The 16,731-nt window shown below is 58.4% G+C and overlaps 8 non-coding genes and 11 pseudogenes across 8 annotated transcripts; all 19 read left to right on the top strand.

Moving 5' to 3' along the window:
• The first annotated feature begins 200 nt into the window (after positions 1 to 200).
• Positions 201 to 319, top strand: LOC142244834 (5S ribosomal RNA). The gene has a single exon (XR_012724692.1). It is a non-coding gene; the product is annotated as a 5S ribosomal RNA (ribosomal RNA).
• A 639-nt stretch (positions 320 to 958) lies between these two features.
• LOC142244759 (5S ribosomal RNA) lies at positions 959 to 1,078 on the top strand (annotated as a pseudogene).
• Positions 1,079 to 2,017: 939 nt separating this feature from the next.
• LOC142244669 (5S ribosomal RNA) lies at positions 2,018 to 2,136 on the top strand. Its single transcript, XR_012724617.1, has one exon. It is a non-coding gene; the product is annotated as a 5S ribosomal RNA (ribosomal RNA).
• A 635-nt stretch (positions 2,137 to 2,771) lies between these two features.
• On the top strand, positions 2,772 to 2,891 carry LOC142244757 (5S ribosomal RNA; annotated as a pseudogene).
• A 939-nt stretch (positions 2,892 to 3,830) lies between these two features.
• LOC142244833 (5S ribosomal RNA) lies at positions 3,831 to 3,949 on the top strand. The gene has a single exon (XR_012724691.1). It is a non-coding gene; the product is annotated as a 5S ribosomal RNA (ribosomal RNA).
• A 635-nt stretch (positions 3,950 to 4,584) lies between these two features.
• LOC142244702 (5S ribosomal RNA) lies at positions 4,585 to 4,704 on the top strand (annotated as a pseudogene).
• Positions 4,705 to 5,644: 940 nt separating this feature from the next.
• Positions 5,645 to 5,753, top strand: LOC142244681 (5S ribosomal RNA; annotated as a pseudogene).
• Positions 5,754 to 6,388: 635 nt separating this feature from the next.
• On the top strand, positions 6,389 to 6,508 carry LOC142244700 (5S ribosomal RNA; annotated as a pseudogene).
• Positions 6,509 to 7,448: 940 nt separating this feature from the next.
• Positions 7,449 to 7,557, top strand: LOC142244680 (5S ribosomal RNA; annotated as a pseudogene).
• A 635-nt stretch (positions 7,558 to 8,192) lies between these two features.
• LOC142244699 (5S ribosomal RNA) lies at positions 8,193 to 8,312 on the top strand (annotated as a pseudogene).
• A 940-nt stretch (positions 8,313 to 9,252) lies between these two features.
• On the top strand, positions 9,253 to 9,371 carry LOC142244832 (5S ribosomal RNA). Its single transcript, XR_012724690.1, has one exon. It is a non-coding gene; the product is annotated as a 5S ribosomal RNA (ribosomal RNA).
• Positions 9,372 to 10,010: 639 nt separating this feature from the next.
• Positions 10,011 to 10,130, top strand: LOC142244756 (5S ribosomal RNA; annotated as a pseudogene).
• Positions 10,131 to 11,070: 940 nt separating this feature from the next.
• LOC142244831 (5S ribosomal RNA) lies at positions 11,071 to 11,189 on the top strand. The gene has a single exon (XR_012724689.1). It is a non-coding gene; the product is annotated as a 5S ribosomal RNA (ribosomal RNA).
• Positions 11,190 to 11,828: 639 nt separating this feature from the next.
• Positions 11,829 to 11,948, top strand: LOC142244698 (5S ribosomal RNA; annotated as a pseudogene).
• Positions 11,949 to 12,888: 940 nt separating this feature from the next.
• LOC142244830 (5S ribosomal RNA) lies at positions 12,889 to 13,007 on the top strand. Its single transcript, XR_012724688.1, has one exon. It is a non-coding gene; the product is annotated as a 5S ribosomal RNA (ribosomal RNA).
• Positions 13,008 to 13,646: 639 nt separating this feature from the next.
• LOC142244737 (5S ribosomal RNA) lies at positions 13,647 to 13,766 on the top strand (annotated as a pseudogene).
• Positions 13,767 to 14,705: 939 nt separating this feature from the next.
• Positions 14,706 to 14,824, top strand: LOC142244829 (5S ribosomal RNA). Its single transcript, XR_012724687.1, has one exon. It is a non-coding gene; the product is annotated as a 5S ribosomal RNA (ribosomal RNA).
• A 639-nt stretch (positions 14,825 to 15,463) lies between these two features.
• On the top strand, positions 15,464 to 15,583 carry LOC142244697 (5S ribosomal RNA; annotated as a pseudogene).
• Positions 15,584 to 16,523: 940 nt separating this feature from the next.
• LOC142244664 (5S ribosomal RNA) lies at positions 16,524 to 16,642 on the top strand. Its single transcript, XR_012724612.1, has one exon. It is a non-coding gene; the product is annotated as a 5S ribosomal RNA (ribosomal RNA).
• The last annotated feature ends 89 nt before the right edge of the window (positions 16,643 to 16,731 follow it).

The raw sequence follows: 16,731 nt of genomic DNA, 5'->3' as shown, positions 1-16,731 counted from the left end.
GACGTCACGTGGAGAGCGCGGCTGTCAGTCAGTGAGCTCAGCGGGTCTGAGCGGGGCGGTCGGTCTACAGCCCCTTTAAGGGAGCCAGCAAGAAAGTAAAGGAAAAACAAAGCACAAAAGGGCCTCTTGCTGAGCACTGGAAAGGCCAGCCGGCAGCCAGACTGCAAAGTAGAAGAGCAGCAAGTGAGAGGCTTGTCTCTGCCTACGGCCACACCACCCTGAACACGCCCGATCTCGTCTGATCTCGGAAGCTAAGCAGGGTCGGGCCTGGTTAGTACTTGGATGGGAGACCGCCTGGGAATACCAGGTGCTGTAGGCTTTTGCTTTTTCCTTCCTTCCACCAGCAGGGGTCACTCTCCTCTATGCCTTTTTTCCATTCCCTTGCACAACTGCACGCATATCTTTTTTTCTTTTTCTTTGCTTTCTTTCTTGCGCTACTTCATCCTTGCAAAATGCCAGCATCCTTCTCATCACCGGGGGGCCGCCAGCCTTGTTGCTTATTTATTTTATAATGCTAGGCTTGATTTCAACAGTACCAGCGTCCCCTGCGGGGCTGGAGGCAGCCACCGGTAACCTGCAGGCCAGTTTACAGCCCAGCGCAAGTCAAACACCTTTGCAGGCAACACGACCCCCCTCAAAAGCAGCTCACAGTCACTCGCAACCAACTCACCCTCTTCCTTCGTTCGCTCCCGGACGTCTCGCTCCGCCCCAAGATGCCGGTCGAGCCGGCTTGCTCTTTCCGATTAACGGTTTAGCCTGCACGAGACCCTGCGTCCAGCCATTTTTAGTCACACTTGGTGCTCAGGGCGCTGCTGCGGCGGGTGTTTCACTGCTCAACAAACAGCGGTTGCAGAGGCGGCCCAGCCTTCGCATCGGCCCTTCGGAGCCCGCCCCCGCACGGCCAGAGTTCTCGCCACGAGAGTCTGAGGAAGGCTGGCCGGGCGATGGGCCACAGAGCGTCTACTGGCCATACCACCCTGGTTACGCCCGATCTTGTCCGCTCTCGGAAGCAAAGCAGGTTTGGGCTCGGCCAGTACTTGGAAGGGAGACCTCCTGGGACCACCGGGTGCTGTAGGCTGTTTTGGATGACCTTTTAGCCCTCTTGCCCAGCTCGGCTAGCACGGAGCCGCGTCTTGCCAGACACCGACTTTACGTAACCTAGAGCTGGAAGCCCCAACCAAGCCCCACCGAGGCCTCTGAGCCAGTTCGCAAATAAGGACGCTACCCCACACCCCTCCTCGATGCAGGCCTCATGCCCGGCTCCTTGCTGCGGCTAGAAGTCCTAATTGAGCCCGCAGCCCGCTGTCTGGAAACGATGGCGTTAAAAGCAGCCCGGGCCGTGAAGGGGCCAGGCTTTCAGCAAGTGCCCAGGGGATGGTTTTGGAGGCAGGCCGGCCGACCGGCCGCCTACTGTGGGCCAGCAGAAGTAACGTCTTCCTCTGCAAATAAGTTTGTGTAGCTAATCCAATCAATCAGACGGCTGCCCAGGAGCTGAGCTCAGTGCAAAGGAGGAGCGGAAGGGAATGGGTTTTTTTTTCCTGCTAAGGCCCGGAAATAATAAGACAGACAGGAGAGTCTGAGGCATGGTGGCGGAGAGGTTGCAGGGGCAAATAGGGGTCTGGCCACGTGTGAGCATGCATGCGTGCCTGCGTGCTCGCTTGTATGTGTGCCTGTGCCCTTCCTAGGTGTGGCGCGCTGCAGACAGTGAAAGGAATCCCCGGATGCAGGCTATTAGACAGAAACAAAGCGCCTTTACTCACCTTACCCGGGTCCACCGGCCGATCTCGCCGCTGCTCCCGGTCAGCGGCTGCGGCGATGACGTCACGTGGAGAGCGCGGCTGTCAGTCAGTGAGCTCAGCGGGTCTGAGCGGGGCGGTCGGTCTACAGCCCCTTTAAGGGAGCCAGCAAGAAAGTAAAGGAAAAACAAAGCACAAAAGGGCCTCTTGCTGAGCACTGGAAAGGCCAGCCGGCAGCCAGACTGCAAAGTAGAAGAGCAGCAAGTGAGAGGCTTGTCTCTGCCTACGGCCACACCACCCTGAACACGCCCGATCTCGTCTGATCTCGGAAGCTAAGCAGCGTCGGGCCTGGTTAGTACTTGGATGGGAGACCGCCTGGGAATACCAGGTGCTGTAGGCTTTTGCTTTTTCCTTCCACCAGCAGGGGTCACTCTCCTCTATGCCTTTTTTCCATTCCCTTGCACAACTGCACGCATATCTTTTTTTCTTTTTCCTTGCTTTCTTTCTTGCGCTACTTCATCCTTGCAAAATGCCAGCATCCTTCTCATCACCGGGGGGCCGCCAGCCTTGTTGCTTATTTATTTTATAATGCTAGGCTTGATTTCAACAGTACCAGCGTCCCCTGCGGGGCTGGAGGCAGCCACCGGTAACCTGCAGGCCAGTTTACAGCCCAGCGCAAGTCAAACACCTTTGCAGGCAACACGACCCCCCTCAAAAGCAGCTCACAGTCACTCGCAACCAACTCACCCTCTTCCTTCGTTCGCTCCCGGACGTCTCGCTCCGCCCCAAGATGCCGGTCGAGCCGGCTTGCTCTTTCCGATTAACGGTTTAGCCTGCACGAGACCCTGCGTCCAGCCATTTTTAGTCACACTTGGTGCTCAGGGCGCTGCTGCGGCGGGTGTTTCACTGCTCAACAAACAGCGGTTGCAGAGGCGGCCCAGCCTTCGCATCGGCCCTTCGGAGCCCGCCCCCGCACGGCCAGAGTTCTCGCCACGAGAGTCTGAGGAAGGCTGGCCGGGCGATGGGCCACAGAGCGTCTACTGGCCATACCACCCTGGTTACGCCCGATCTTGTCCGCTCTCGGAAGCAAAGCAGGTTTGGGCTCGGCCAGTACTTGGAAGGGAGACCTCCTGGGACCACCGGGTGCTGTAGGCTGTTTTGGATGACCTTTTAGCCCTCTTGCCCAGCTCGGCTAGCACGGAGCCGCGTCTTGCCAGACACCGACTTTACGTAACCTAGAGCTGGAAGCCCCAACCAAGCCCCACCGAGGCCTCTGAGCCAGTTCGCAAATAAGGACGCTACCCCACACCCCTCCTCGATGCAGGCCTCATGCCCGGCTCCTTGCTGCGGCTAGAAGTCCTAATTGAGCCCGCAGCCCGCTGTCTGGAAACGATGGCGTTAAAAGCAGCCCGGGCCGTGAAGGGGCCAGGCTTTCAGCAAGTGCCCAGGGGATGGTTTTGGAGGCAGGCCGGCCGACCGGCCGCCTACTGTGGGCCAGCAGAAGTAACGTCTTCCTCTGCAAATAAGTTTGTGTAGCTAATCCAATCAATCAGACGGCTGCCCAGGAGCTGAGCTCAGTGCAAAGGAGGAGCGGAAGGGAATGGGTTTTTTTTTCCTGCTAAGGCCCGGAAATAATAAGACAGACAGGAGAGTCTGAGGCATGGTGGCGGAGAGGTTGCAGGGGCAAATAGGGGTCTGGCCACGTGTGAGCATGCATGCGTGCCTGCGTGCTCGCTTGTATGTGTGCCTGTGCCCTTCCTAGGTGTGGCGCGCTGCAGACAGTGAAAGGAATCCCCGGATGCAGGCTATTAGACAGAAACAAAGCGCCTTTACTCACCCTACCCGGGTCCACCGGCCGATCTCGCCGCTGCTCCCGGTCAGCGGCTGCGGCGATGACGTCACGTGGAGAGCGCGGCTGTCAGTCAGTGAGCTCAGCGGGTCTGAGCGGGGCGGTCGGTCTACAGCCCCTTTAAGGGAGCCAGCAAGAAAGTAAAGGAAAAACAAAGCACAAAAGGGCCTCTTGCTGAGCACTGGAAAGGCCAGCCGGCAGCCAGACTGCAAAGTAGAAGAGCAGCAAGTGAGAGGCTTGTCTCTGCCTACGGCCACACCACCCTGAACACGCCCGATCTCGTCTGATCTCGGAAGCTAAGCAGGGTCGGGCCTGGTTAGTACTTGGATGGGAGACCGCCTGGGAATACCAGGTGCTGTAGGCTTTTGCTTTTTCCTTCCACCAGCAGGGGTCACTCTCCTCTATGCCTTTTTTCCATTCCCTTGCACAACTGCACGCATATCTTTTTTTCTTTTTCCTTGCTTTCTTTCTTGCGCTACTTCATCCTTGCAAAATGCCAGCATCCTTCTCATCACCGGGGGGCCGCCAGCCTTGTTGCTTATTTATTTTATAATGCTAGGCTTGATTTCAACAGTACCAGCGTCCCCTGCGGGGCTGGAGGCAGCCACCGGTAACCTGCAGGCCAGTTTACAGCCCAGCGCAAGTCAAACACCTTTGCAGGCAACACGACCCCCCTCAAAAGCAGCTCACAGTCACTCGCAACCAACTCACCCTCTTCCTTCGTTCGCTCCCGGACGTCTCGCTCCGCCCCAAGATGCCGGTCGAGCCGGCTTGCTCTTTCCGATTAACGGTTTAGCCTGCACGAGACCCTGCGTCCAGCCATTTTTAGTCACACTTGGTGCTCAGGGCGCTGCTGCGGCGGGTGTTTCACTGCTCAACAAACAGCGGTTGCAGAGGCGGCCCAGCCTTCGCATCGGCCCTTCGGAGCCCGCCCCCGCACGGCCAGAGTTCTCGCCACGAGAGTCTGAGGAAGGCTGGCCGGGCGATGGGCCACAGAGCGTCTACTGGCCATACCACCCTGGTTACGCCCGATCTCGTCCGCTCTCGGAAGCAAAGCAGGGTTGGGCTCGGCCAGTACTTGGAAGGGAGACCTCCTGGGACCACCGGGTGCTGTAGGCTGTCTTGGATGACCTTTTAGCCCTCTTGCCCAGCTCGGCTAGCACGGAGCCGCGTCTTGCCAGACACCGACTTTACGTAACCTAGAGCTGGAAGCCCCAACCAAGCCCCACCGAGGCCTCTGAGCCAGTTCGCAAATAAGGACGCTACCCCACACCCCTCCTCGATGCAGGCCTCATGCCCGGCTCCTTGCTGCGGCTAGAAGTCCTAATTGAGCCCGCAGCCCGCTGTCTGGAAACGATGGCGTTAAAAGCAGCCCGGGCCGTGAAGGGGCCAGGCTTTCAGCAAGTGCCCAGGGGATGGTTTTGGAGGCAGGCCGGCCGACCGGCCGCCTACTGTGGGCCAGCAGAAGTAACGTCTTCCTCTGCAAATAAGTTTGTGTAGCTAATCCAATCAATCAGACGGCTGCCCAGGAGCTGAGCTCAGTGCAAAGGAGGAGCGGAAGGGAATGGGTTTTTTTTTCCTGCTAAGGCCCGGAAATAATAAGACAGACAGGAGAGTCTGAGGCATGGTGGCGGAGAGGTTGCAGGGGCAAATAGGGGTCTGGCCACGTGTGAGCATGCATGCGTGCCTGCGTGCTCGCTTGTATGTGTGCGTGTGCCCTTCCTAGGTGTGGCGCGCTGCAGACAGTGAAAGGAATCCCCGGATGCAGGCTATTAGACAGAAACAAAGCGCGCTTTACTCACCCTACCCGGGTCCACCGGCCGGTCTCGCCGCTGCTCCCGGTCAGCGGCTGCGGCGATGACGTCACGTGGAGAGCGCGGCTGTCAGTCAGTGAGCTCAGCGGGTCTGAGCGGGGCGGTCGGTCTACAGCCCCTTTAAGGGAGCCAGCAAGAAAGTGAAGGAAAAACAAAGCACAAAAGGGCCTCTTGCTGAGCACTGGAAAGGCCAGCCGGCAGCCAGACTGCAAAGTAGAAGAGCAGCAAGTGAGAGGATTGTCTCTGCCTACGGCCACACCACCCTGAACACGCCTGGTCTCGGAAGCTAAGCAGGGTCGGGCCTGGTTAGTACTTGGATGGGAGACCGCCTGGGAATACCAGGTGCTGTAGGCTTTTGCTTTTTCCTTCCACCAGCAGGGGTCACTCTCCTCTATGCCTTTTTTCCATTCCCTTGCACAACTGCACGCATATCTTTTTTTCTTTTTCTTTGCTTTCTTTCTTGCGCTACTTCATCCTTGCAAAATGCCAGCATCCTTCTCATCACCGGGGGGCCGCCAGCCTTGTTGCTTATTTATTTTATAATGCTAGGCTTGATTTCAACAGTACCAGCGTCCCCTGCGGGGCTGGAGGCAGCCACCGGTAACCTGCAGGCCAGTTTACAGCCCAGCGCAAGTCAAACACCTTTGCAGGCAACACGACCCCCCTCAAAAGCAGCTCACAGTCACTCGCAACCAACTCACCCTCTTCCTTCGTTCGCTCCCGGACGTCTCGCTCCGCCCCAAGATGCCGGTCGAGCCGGCTTGCTCTTTCCGATTAACGGTTTAGCCTGCACGAGACCCTGCGTCCAGCCATTTTTAGTCACACTTGGTGCTCAGGGCGCTGCTGCGGCGGGTGTTTCACTGCTCAACAAACAGCGGTTGCAGAGGCGGCCCAGCCTTCGCATCGGCCCTTCGGAGCCCGCCCCCGCACGGCCAGAGTTCTCGCCACGAGAGTCTGAGGAAGGCTGGCCGGGCGATGGGCCCCAGGGCGTCTACTGGCCATACCACCCTGGTTACGCCCGATCTCGTCCGCTCTCGGAAGCAAAGCAGGGTTGGGCTCGGCCAGTACTTGGAAGGGAGACCTCCTGGGACCACCGGGTGCTGTAGGCTGTTTTGGATGACCTTTTAGCCCTCTTGCCCAGCTCGGCTAGCACGGAGCCGCGTCTTGCCAGACACCGACTTTACGTAACCTAGAGCTGGAAGCCCCAACCAAGCCCCACCGAGGCCTCTGAGCCAGTTCGCAAATAAGGACGCTACCCCACACCCCTCCTCGATGCAGGCCTCATGCCCGGCTCCTTGCTGCGGCTAGAAGTCCTAATTGAGCCCGCAGCCCGCTGTCTGGAAACGATGGCGTTAAAAGCAGCCCGGGCCGTGAAGGGGCCAGGCTTTCAGCAAGTGCCCAGGGGATGGTTTTGGAGGCAGGCCGGCCGACCGGCCGCCTACTGTGGGCCAGCAGAAGTAACGTCTTCCTCTGCAAATAAGTTTGTGTAGCTAATCCAATCAATCAGACGGCTGCCCAGGAGCTGAGCTCAGTGCAAAGGAGGAGCGGAAGGGAATGGGTTTTTTTTTCCTGCTAAGGCCCGGAAATAATAAGACAGACAGGAGAGTCTGAGGCATGGTGGCGGAGAGGTTGCAGGGGCAAATAGGGGTCTGGCCACGTGTGAGCATGCATGCGTGCCTGCGTGCTCGCTTGTATGTGTGCGTGTGCCCTTCCTAGGTGTGGCGCGCTGCAGACAGTGAAAGGAATCCCCGGATGCAGGCTATTAGACAGAAACAAAGCGCGCTTTACTCACCCTACCCGGGTCCACCGGCCGGTCTCGCCGCTGCTCCCGGTCAGCGGCTGCGGCGATGACGTCACGTGGAGAGCGCGGCTGTCAGTCAGTGAGCTCAGCGGGTCTGAGCGGGGCGGTCGGTCTACAGCCCCTTTAAGGGAGCCAGCAAGAAAGTGAAGGAAAAACAAAGCACAAAAGGGCCTCTTGCTGAGCACTGGAAAGGCCAGCCGGCAGCCAGACTGCAAAGTAGAAGAGCAGCAAGTGAGAGGCTTGTCTCTGCCTACGGCCACACCACCCTGAACACGCCTGGTCTCGGAAGCTAAGCAGGGTCGGGCCTGGTTAGTACTTGGATGGGAGACCGCCTGGGAATACCAGGTGCTGTAGGCTTTTGCTTTTTCCTTCCACCAGCAGGGGTCACTCTCCTCTATGCCTTTTTTCCATTCCCTTGCACAACTGCACGCATATCTTTTTTTCTTTTTCTTTGCTTTCTTTCTTGCGCTACTTCATCCTTGCAAAATGCCAGCATCCTTCTCATCACCGGGGGGCCGCCAGCCTTGTTGCTTATTTATTTTATAATGCTAGGCTTGATTTCAACAGTACCAGCGTCCCCTGCGGGGCTGGAGGCAGCCACCGGTAACCTGCAGGCCAGTTTACAGCCCAGCGCAAGTCAAACACCTTTGCAGGCAACACGACCCCCCTCAAAAGCAGCTCACAGTCACTCGCAACCAACTCACCCTCTTCCTTCGTTCGCTCCCGGACGTCTCGCTCCGCCCCAAGATGCCGGTCGAGCCGGCTTGCTCTTTCCGATTAACGGTTTAGCCTGCACGAGACCCTGCGTCCAGCCATTTTTAGTCACACTTGGTGCTCAGGGCGCTGCTGCGGCGGGTGTTTCACTGCTCAACAAACAGCGGTTGCAGAGGCGGCCCAGCCTTCGCATCGGCCCTTCGGAGCCCGCCCCCGCACGGCCAGAGTTCTCGCCACGAGAGTCTGAGGAAGGCTGGCCGGGCGATGGGCCCCAGGGCGTCTACTGGCCATACCACCCTGGTTACGCCCGATCTCGTCCGCTCTCGGAAGCAAAGCAGGGTTGGGCTCGGCCAGTACTTGGAAGGGAGACCTCCTGGGACCACCGGGTGCTGTAGGCTGTTTTGGATGACCTTTTAGCCCTCTTGCCCAGCTCGGCTAGCACGGAGCCGCGTCTTGCCAGACACCGACTTTACGTAACCTAGAGCTGGAAGCCCCAACCAAGCCCCACCGAGGCCTCTGAGCCAGTTCGCAAATAAGGACGCTACCCCACACCCCTCCTCGATGCAGGCCTCATGCCCGGCTCCTTGCTGCGGCTAGAAGTCCTAATTGAGCCCGCAGCCCGCTGTCTGGAAACGATGGCGTTAAAAGCAGCCCGGGCCGTGAAGGGGCCAGGCTTTCAGCAAGTGCCCAGGGGATGGGTTTGGAGGCAGGCCGGCCGACCGGCCGCCTACTGTGGGCCAGCAGAAGTAACGTCTTCCTCTGCAAATAAGTTTGTGTAGCTAATCCAATCAATCAGACGGCTGCCCAGGAGCTGAGCTCAGTGCAAAGGAGGAGCGGAAGGGAATGGGTTTTTTTTTCCTGCTAAGGCCCGGAAATAATAAGACAGACAGGAGAGTCTGAGGCATGGTGGCGGAGAGGTTGCAGGGGCAAATAGGGGTCTGGCCACGTGTGAGCATGCATGCGTGCCTGCGTGCTCGCTTGTATGTGTGCGTGTGCCCTTCCTAGGTGTGGCGCGCTGCAGACAGTGAAAGGAATCCCCGGATGCAGGCTATTAGACAGAAACAAAGCGCGCTTTACTCACCCTACCCGGGTCCACCGGCCGGTCTCGCCGCTGCTCCCGGTCAGCGGCTGCGGCGATGACGTCACGTGGAGAGCGCGGCTGTCAGTCAGTGAGCTCAGCGGGTCTGAGCGGGGCGGTCGGTCTACAGCCCCTTTAAGGGAGCCAGCAAGAAAGTGAAGGAAAAACAAAGCACAAAAGGGCCTCTTGCTGAGCACTGGAAAGGCCAGCCGGCAGCCAGACTGCAAAGTAGAAGAGCAGCAAGTGAGAGGCTTGTCTCTGCCTACGGCCACACCACCCTGAACACGCCCGATCTCGTCTGATCTCGGAAGCTAAGCAGGGTCGGGCCTGGTTAGTACTTGGATGGGAGACCGCCTGGGAATACCAGGTGCTGTAGGCTTTTGCTTTTTCCTTCCTTCCACCAGCAGGGGTCACTCTCCTCTATGCCTTTTTTCCATTCCCTTGCACAACTGCACGCATATCTTTTTTTCTTTTTCTTTGCTTTCTTTCTTGCGCTACTTCATCCTTGCAAAATGCCAGCATCCTTCTCATCACCGGGGGGCCGCCAGCCTTGTTGCTTATTTATTTTATTATGCTAGGCTTGATTTCAACAGTACCAGCGTCCCCTGCGGGGCTGGAGGCAGCCACCGGTAACCTGCAGGCCAGTTTACAGCCCAGCGCAAGTCAAACACCTTTGCAGGCAACACGACCCCCCTCAAAAGCAGCTCACAGTCACTCGCAACCAACTCACCCTCTTCCTTCGTTCGCTCCCGGACGTCTCGCTCCGCCCCAAGATGCCGGTCGAGCCGGCTTGCTCTTTCCGATTAACGGTTTAGCCTGCACGAGACCCTGCGTCCAGCCATTTTTAGTCACACTTGGTGCTCAGGGCGCTGCTGCGGCGGGTGTTTCACTGCTCAACAAACAGCGGTTGCAGAGGCGGCCCAGCCTTCGCATCGGCCCTTCGGAGCCCGCCCCCGCACGGCCAGAGTTCTCGCCACGAGAGTCTGAGGAAGGCTGGCCGGGCGATGGGCCACAGAGCGTCTACTGGCCATACCACCCTGGTTACGCCCGATCTTATCCGCTCTCGGAAGCAAAGCAGGGTTGGGCTCGGCCATTACTTGGAAGGGAGACCTCCTGGGACCACCGGGTGCTGTAGGCTGTTTTGGATGACCTTTTAGCCCTCTTGCCCAGCTCGGCTAGCACGGAGCCGCGTCTTGCCAGACACCGACTTTACGTAACCTAGAGCTGGAAGCCCCAACCAAGCCCCACCGAGGCCTCTGAGCCAGTTCGCAAATAAGGACGCTACCCCACACCCCTCCTCGATGCAGGCCTCATGCCCGGCTCCTTGCTGCGGCTAGAAGTCCTAATTGAGCCCGCAGCCCGCTGTCTGGAAACGATGGCGTTAAAAGCAGCCCGGGCCGTGAAGGGGCCAGGCTTTCAGCAAGTGCCCAGGGGATGGTTTTGGAGGCAGGCCGGCCGACCGGCCGCCTACTGTGGGCCAGCAGAAGTAACGTCTTCCTCTGCAAATAAGTTTGTGTAGCTAATCCAATCAATCAGACGGCTGCCCAGGAGCTGAGCTCAGTGCAAAGGAGGAGCGGAAGGGAATGGGTTTTTTTTTCCTGCTAAGGCCCGGAAATAATAAGACAGACAGGAGAGTCTGAGGCATGGTGGCGGAGAGGTTGCAGGGGCAAATAGGGGTCTGGCCACGTGTGAGCATGCATGCGTGCCTGCGTGCTCGCTTGTATGTGTGCGTGTGCCCTTCCTAGGTGTGGCGCGCTGCAGACAGTGAAAGGAATCCCCGGATGCAGGCTATTAGACAGAAACAAAGCGCGCTTTACTCACCCTACCCGGGTCCACCGGCCGGTCTCGCCGCTGCTCCCGGTCAGCGGCTGCGGCGATGACGTCACGTGGAGAGCGCGGCTGTCAGTCAGTGAGCTCAGCGGGTCTGAGCGGGGCGGTCGGTCTACAGCCCCTTTAAGGGAGCCAGCAAGAAAGTGAAGGAAAAACAAAGCACAAAAGGGCCTCTTGCTGAGCACTGGAAAGGCCAGCCGGCAGCCAGACTGCAAAGTAGAAGAGCAGCAAGTGAGAGGCTTGTCTCTGCCTACGGCCACACCACCCTGAACACGCCCGATCTCGTCTGATCTCGGAAGCTAAGCAGGGTCGGGCCTGGTTAGTACTTGGATGGGAGACCGCCTGGGAATACCAGGTGCTGTAGGCTTTTGCTTTTTCCTTCCTTCCACCAGCAGGGGTCACTCTCCTCTATGCCTTTTTTCCATTCCCTTGCACAACTGCACGCATATCTTTTTTTCTTTTTCCTTGCTTTCTTTCTTGCGCTACTTCATCCTTGCAAAATGCCAGCATCCTTCTCATCACCGGGGGGCCGCCAGCCTTGTTGCTTATTTATTTTATAATGCTAGGCTTCATTTCAACAGTACCAGCGTCCCCTGCGGGGCTGGAGGCAGCCACCGGTAACTTGCATGCCAGTTTACAGCCCAGCGCAAGTCAAACACCTTTGCAGGCAACACGACCCCCCTCAAAAGCAGCTCACAGTCACTCGCAACCAACTCACCCTCTTCCTTCGTTCGCTCCCGGACGTCTCGCTCCGCCCCAAGATGCCGGTCGAGCCGGCTTGCTCTTTCCGATTAACGGTTTAGCCTGCACGAGACCCTGCGTCCAGCCATTTTTAGTCACACTTGGTGCTCAGGGCGCTGCTGCGGCGGGTGTTTCACTGCTCAACAAACAGCGGTTGCAGAGGCGGCCCAGCCTTCGCATCGGCCCTTCGGAGCCCGCCCCCGCACGGCCAGAGTTCTCGCCACGAGAGTCTGAGGAAGGCTGGCCGGGCGATGGGCCACAGAGCGTCTACTGGCCATACCACCCTGGTTACGCCCGATCTCGTCCGCTCTCGGAAGCAAAGCAGGGTTGGGCTCGGCCAGTACTTGGAAGGGAGACCTCCTGGGACCACCGGGTGCTGTAGGCTGTCTTGGATGACCTTTTAGCCCTCTTGCCCAGCTCGGCTAGCACGGAGCCGCATCTTGCCAGACACCGACTTTACGTAACCTAGAGCTGGAAGCCCCAACCAAGCCCCACCGAGGCCTCTGAGCCAGTTCGCAAATAAGGACGCTACCCCACACCCCTCCTCGATGCAGGCCTCATGCCCGGCTCCTTGCTGCGGCTAGAAGTCCTAATTGAGCCCGCAGCCCGCTGTCTGGAAACGATGGCGTTAAAAGCAGCCCGGGCCGTGAAGGGGCCAGGCTTTCAGCAAGTGCCCAGGGGATGGTTTTGGAGGCAGGCCGGCCGACCGGCCGCCTACTGTGGGCCAGCAGAAGTAACGTCTTCCTCTGCAAATAAGTTTGTGTAGCTAATCCAATCAATCAGACGGCTGCCCAGGAGCTGAGCTCAGTGCAAAGGAGGAGCGGAAGGGAATGGGTTTTTTTTTCCTGCTAAGGCCCGGAAATAATAAGACAGACAGGAGAGTCTGAGGCATGGTGGCGGAGAGGTTGCAGGGGCAAATAGGGGTCTGGCCACGTGTGAGCATGCATGCGTGCCTGCGTGCTCGCTTGTATGTGTGCGTGTGCCCTTCCTAGGTGTGGCGCGCTGCAGACAGTGAAAGGAATCCCCGGATGCAGGCTATTAGACAGAAACAAAGCGCGCTTTACTCACCCTACCCGGGTCCACCGGCCGGTCTCGCCGCTGCTCCCGGTCAGCGGCTGCGGCGATGACGTCACGTGGAGAGCGCGGCTGTCAGTCAGTGAGCTCAGCGGGTCTGAGCGGGGCGGTCGGTCTACAGCCCCTTTAAGGGAGCCAGCAAGAAAGTGAAGGAAAAACAAAGCACAAAAGGGCCTCTTGCTGAGCACTGGAAAGGCCAGCCGGCAGCCAGACTGCAAAGTAGAAGAGCAGCAAGTGAGAGGCTTGTCACTGCCTACGGCCACACCACCCTGAACACGCCCGATCTCGTCTGATCTCGGAAGCTAAGCAGGGTCGGGCCTGGTTAGTACTTGGATGGGAGACCGCCTGGGAATACCAGGTGCTGTAGGCTTTTGCTTTTTCCTTCCTTCCACCAGCAGGGGTCACTCTCCTCTATGCCTTTTTTCCATTCCCTTGCACAACTGCACGCATATCTTTTTTTCTTTTTCCTTGCTTTCTTTCTTGCGCTACTTCATCCTTGCAAAATGCCAGCATCCTTCTCATCACCGGGGGGCCGCCAGCCTTGTTGCTTATTTATTTTATTATGCTAGGCTTGATTTCAACAGTACCAGCGTCCCCTGCGGGGCTGGAGGCAGCCACCGGTAACCTGCAGGCCAGTTTACAGCCCAGCGCAAGTCAAACACCTTTGCAGGCAACACAACCCCCCTCAAAAGCAGCTCACAGTCACTCGCAACCAACTCACCCTCTTCCTTCGTTCGCTCCCGGACGTCTCGCTCCGCCCCAAGATGCCGGTCGAGCCGGCTTGCTCTTTCCGATTAACGGTTTAGCCTGCACGAGACCCTGCGTCCAGCCATTTTTAGTCACACTTGGTGCTCAGGGCGCTGCTGCGGCGGGTGTTTCACTGCTCAACAAACAGCGGTTGCAGAGGCGGCCCAGCCTTCGCATCGGCCCTTCGGAGCCCGCCCCCGCACGGCCAGAGTTCTCGCCACGAGAGTCTGAGGAAGGCTGGCCGGGCGATGGGCCCCAGAGCATCTACTGGCCATACCACCCTGGTTACGCCCGATCTCGTCCGCTCTCGGAAGCAAAGCAGGGTTGGGCTCGGCCAGTACTTGGAAGGGAGACCTCCTGGGACCACCGGGTGCTGTAGGCTGTTTTGGATGACCTTTTAGCCCTCTTGCCCAGCTCGGCTAGCACGGAGCCGCGTCTTGCCAGACACCGACTTTACGTAACCTAGAGCTGGAAGCCCCAACCAAGCCCCACCGAGGCCTCTGAGCCAGTTCGCAAATAAGGACGCTACCCCACACCCCTCCTCGATGCAGGCCTCATGCCCGGCTCCTTGCTGCGGCTAGAAGTCCTAATTGAGCCCGCAGCCCGCTGTCTGGAAACGATGGCGTTAAAAGCAGCCCGGGCCGTGAAGGGGCCAGGCTTTCAGCAAGTGCCCAGGGGATGGTTTTGGAGGCAGGCCGGCCGACCGGCCGCCTACTGTGGGCCAGCAGAAGTAACGTCTTCCTCTGCAAATAAGTTTGTGTAGCTAATCCAATCAATCAGACGGCTGCCCAGGAGCTGAGCTCAGTGCAAAGGAGGAGCGGAAGGGAATGGGTTTTTTTTCCTGCTAAGGCCCGGAAATAATAAGACAGACAGGAGAGTCTGAGGCATGGTGGCGGAGAGGTTGCAGGGGCAAATAGGGGTCTGGCCACGTGTGAGCATGCATGCGTGCCTGCGTGCTCGCTTGTATGTGTGCGTGTGCCCTTCCTAGGTGTGGCGCGCTGCAGACAGTGAAAGGAATCCCCGGATGCAGGCTATTAGACAGAAACAAAGCGCGCTTTACTCACCCTACCCGGGTCCACCGGCCGGTCTCGCCGCTGCTCCCGGTCAGCGGCTGCGGCGATGACGTCACGTGGAGAGCGCGGCTGTCAGTCAGTGAGCTCAGCGGGTCTGAGCGGGGCGGTCGGTCTACAGCCCCTTTAAGGGAGCCAGCAAGAAAGTGAAGGAAAAACAAAGCACAAAAGGGCCTCTTGCTGAGCACTGGAAAGGCCAGCCGGCAGCCAGACTGCAAAGTAGAAGAGCAGCAAGTGAGAGGCTTGTCTCTGCCTACGGCCACACCACCCTGAACACGCCCGATCTCGTCTGATCTCGGAAGCTAAGCAGGGTCGGGCCTGGTTAGTACTTGGATGGGAGACCGCCTGGGAATACCAGGTGCTGTAGGCTTTTGCTTTTTCCTTCCTTCCACCAGCAGGGGTCACTCTCCTCTATGCCTTTTTTCCATTCCCTTGCACAACTGCACGCATATCTTTTTTTCTTTTTCTTTGCTTTCTTTCTTGCGCTACTTCATCCTTGCAAAATGCCAGCATCCTTCTCATCACCGGGGGGCCGCCAGCCTTGTTGCTTATTTATTTTATAATGCTAGGCTTGATTTCAACAGTACCAGCGTCCCCTGCGGGGCTGGAGGCAGCCACCGGTAACCTGCAGGCCAGTTTACAGCCCAGCGCAAGTCAAACACCTTTGCAGGCAACACGACCCCCCTCAAAAGCAGCTCACAGTCACTCGCAACCAACTCACCCTCTTCCTTCGTTCGCTCCCGGACGTCGCGCTCCGCCCCAAGATGCCGGTCGAGCCGGCTTGCTCTTTCCGATTAACGGTTTAGCCTGCACGAGACCCTGCGTCCAGCCATTTTTAGTCACACTTGGTGTTCAGGGCGCTGCTGCGGCGGGTGTTTCACTGCTCAACAAACAGCGGTTGCAGAGGCGGCCCAGCCTTCGCATCGGCCCTTCGGAGCCCGCCCCCGCACGGCCAGAGTTCTCGCCACGAGAGTCTGAGGAAGGCTGGCCGGGCGATGGGCCACAGAGCGTCTACTGGCCATACCACCCTGGTTACGCCCGATCTCGTCCGCTCTCGGAAGCAAAGCAGGGTTGGGCTCGGCCAGTACTTGGAAGGGAGACCTCCTGGGACCACCGGGTGCTGTAGGCTGTTTTGGATGACCTTTTAGCCCTCTTGCCCAGCTCGGCTAGCACGGAGCCGCGTCTTGCCAGACACCGACTTTACGTAGCCTAGAGCTGGAAGCCCCAACCAAGCCCCACCGAGGCCTCTGAGCCAGTTCGCAAATAAGGACGCTACCCCACACCCCTCCTCGATGCAGGCCTCATGCCCGGCTCCTTGCTGCGGCTAGAAGTCCTAATTGAGCCCGCAGCCCGCTGTCTGGAAACGATGGCGTTAAAAGCAGCCCGGGCCGTGAAGGGGCCAGGCTTTCAGCAAGTGCCCAGGGGATGGTTTTGGAGGCAGGCCGGCCGACCGGCCGCCTACTGTGGGCCAGCAGAAGTAACGTCTTCCTCTGCAAATAAGTTTGTGTAGCTAATCCAATCAATCAGACGGCTGCCCAGGAGCTGAGCTCAGTGCAAAGGAGGAGCGGAAGGGAATGGGTTTTTTTTTCCTTCTAAGGCCCGGAAATAATAAGACAGACAGGAGAGTCTGAGGCATGGTGGCGGAGAGGTTGCAGGGGCAAATAGGGGTCTGGCCACGTGTGAGCATGCATGCGTGCCTGCGTGCTCGCTTGTATGTGTGCGTGTGCCCTTCCTAGGTGTGGCGCGCTGCAGACAGTGAAAGGAATCCCCGGATGCAGGCTATTAGACAGAAACAAAGCGCGCTTTACTCACCCTACCCGGGTCCACCGGCCGGTCTCGCCGCTGCTCCCGGTCAGCGGCTGCGGCGATGACGTCACGTGGAGAGCGCGGCTGTCAGTCAGTGAGCTCAGCGGGTCTGAGCGGGGCGGTCGGTCTACAGCCCCTTTAAGGGAGCCAGCAAGAAAGTGAAGGAAAAACAAAGCACAAAAGGGCCTCTTGCTGAGCACTGGAAAGGCCAGCCGGCAGCCAGACTGCAAAGTAGAAGAGCAGCAAGTGAGAGGCTTGTCTCTGCCTACGGCCACACCACCCTGAACACGCCTGATCTCGTCTGATCTCGGAAGCTAAGCAGGGTCGGGCCTGGTTAGTACTTGGATGGGAGACCGCCTGGGAATACCAGGTGCTGTAGGCTTTTGCTTTTTCCTTCCTTCCACCAGCAGGGGTCACTCTCCTCTATGCCTTTTTTCCATTCCCTTGCACAACTGCACGCATATCTTTTTT

Source organism: Anomaloglossus baeobatrachus, chromosome 6 (genome assembly GCF_048569485.1).
Source record: "Anomaloglossus baeobatrachus isolate aAnoBae1 chromosome 6, aAnoBae1.hap1, whole genome shotgun sequence".
NCBI lineage: Eukaryota > Metazoa > Chordata > Amphibia > Anura > Aromobatidae > Anomaloglossus > Anomaloglossus baeobatrachus.
Note: the sequence above shows the minus strand (reverse complement) of the source record. Positions and strands in the feature narration are given on the sequence as shown.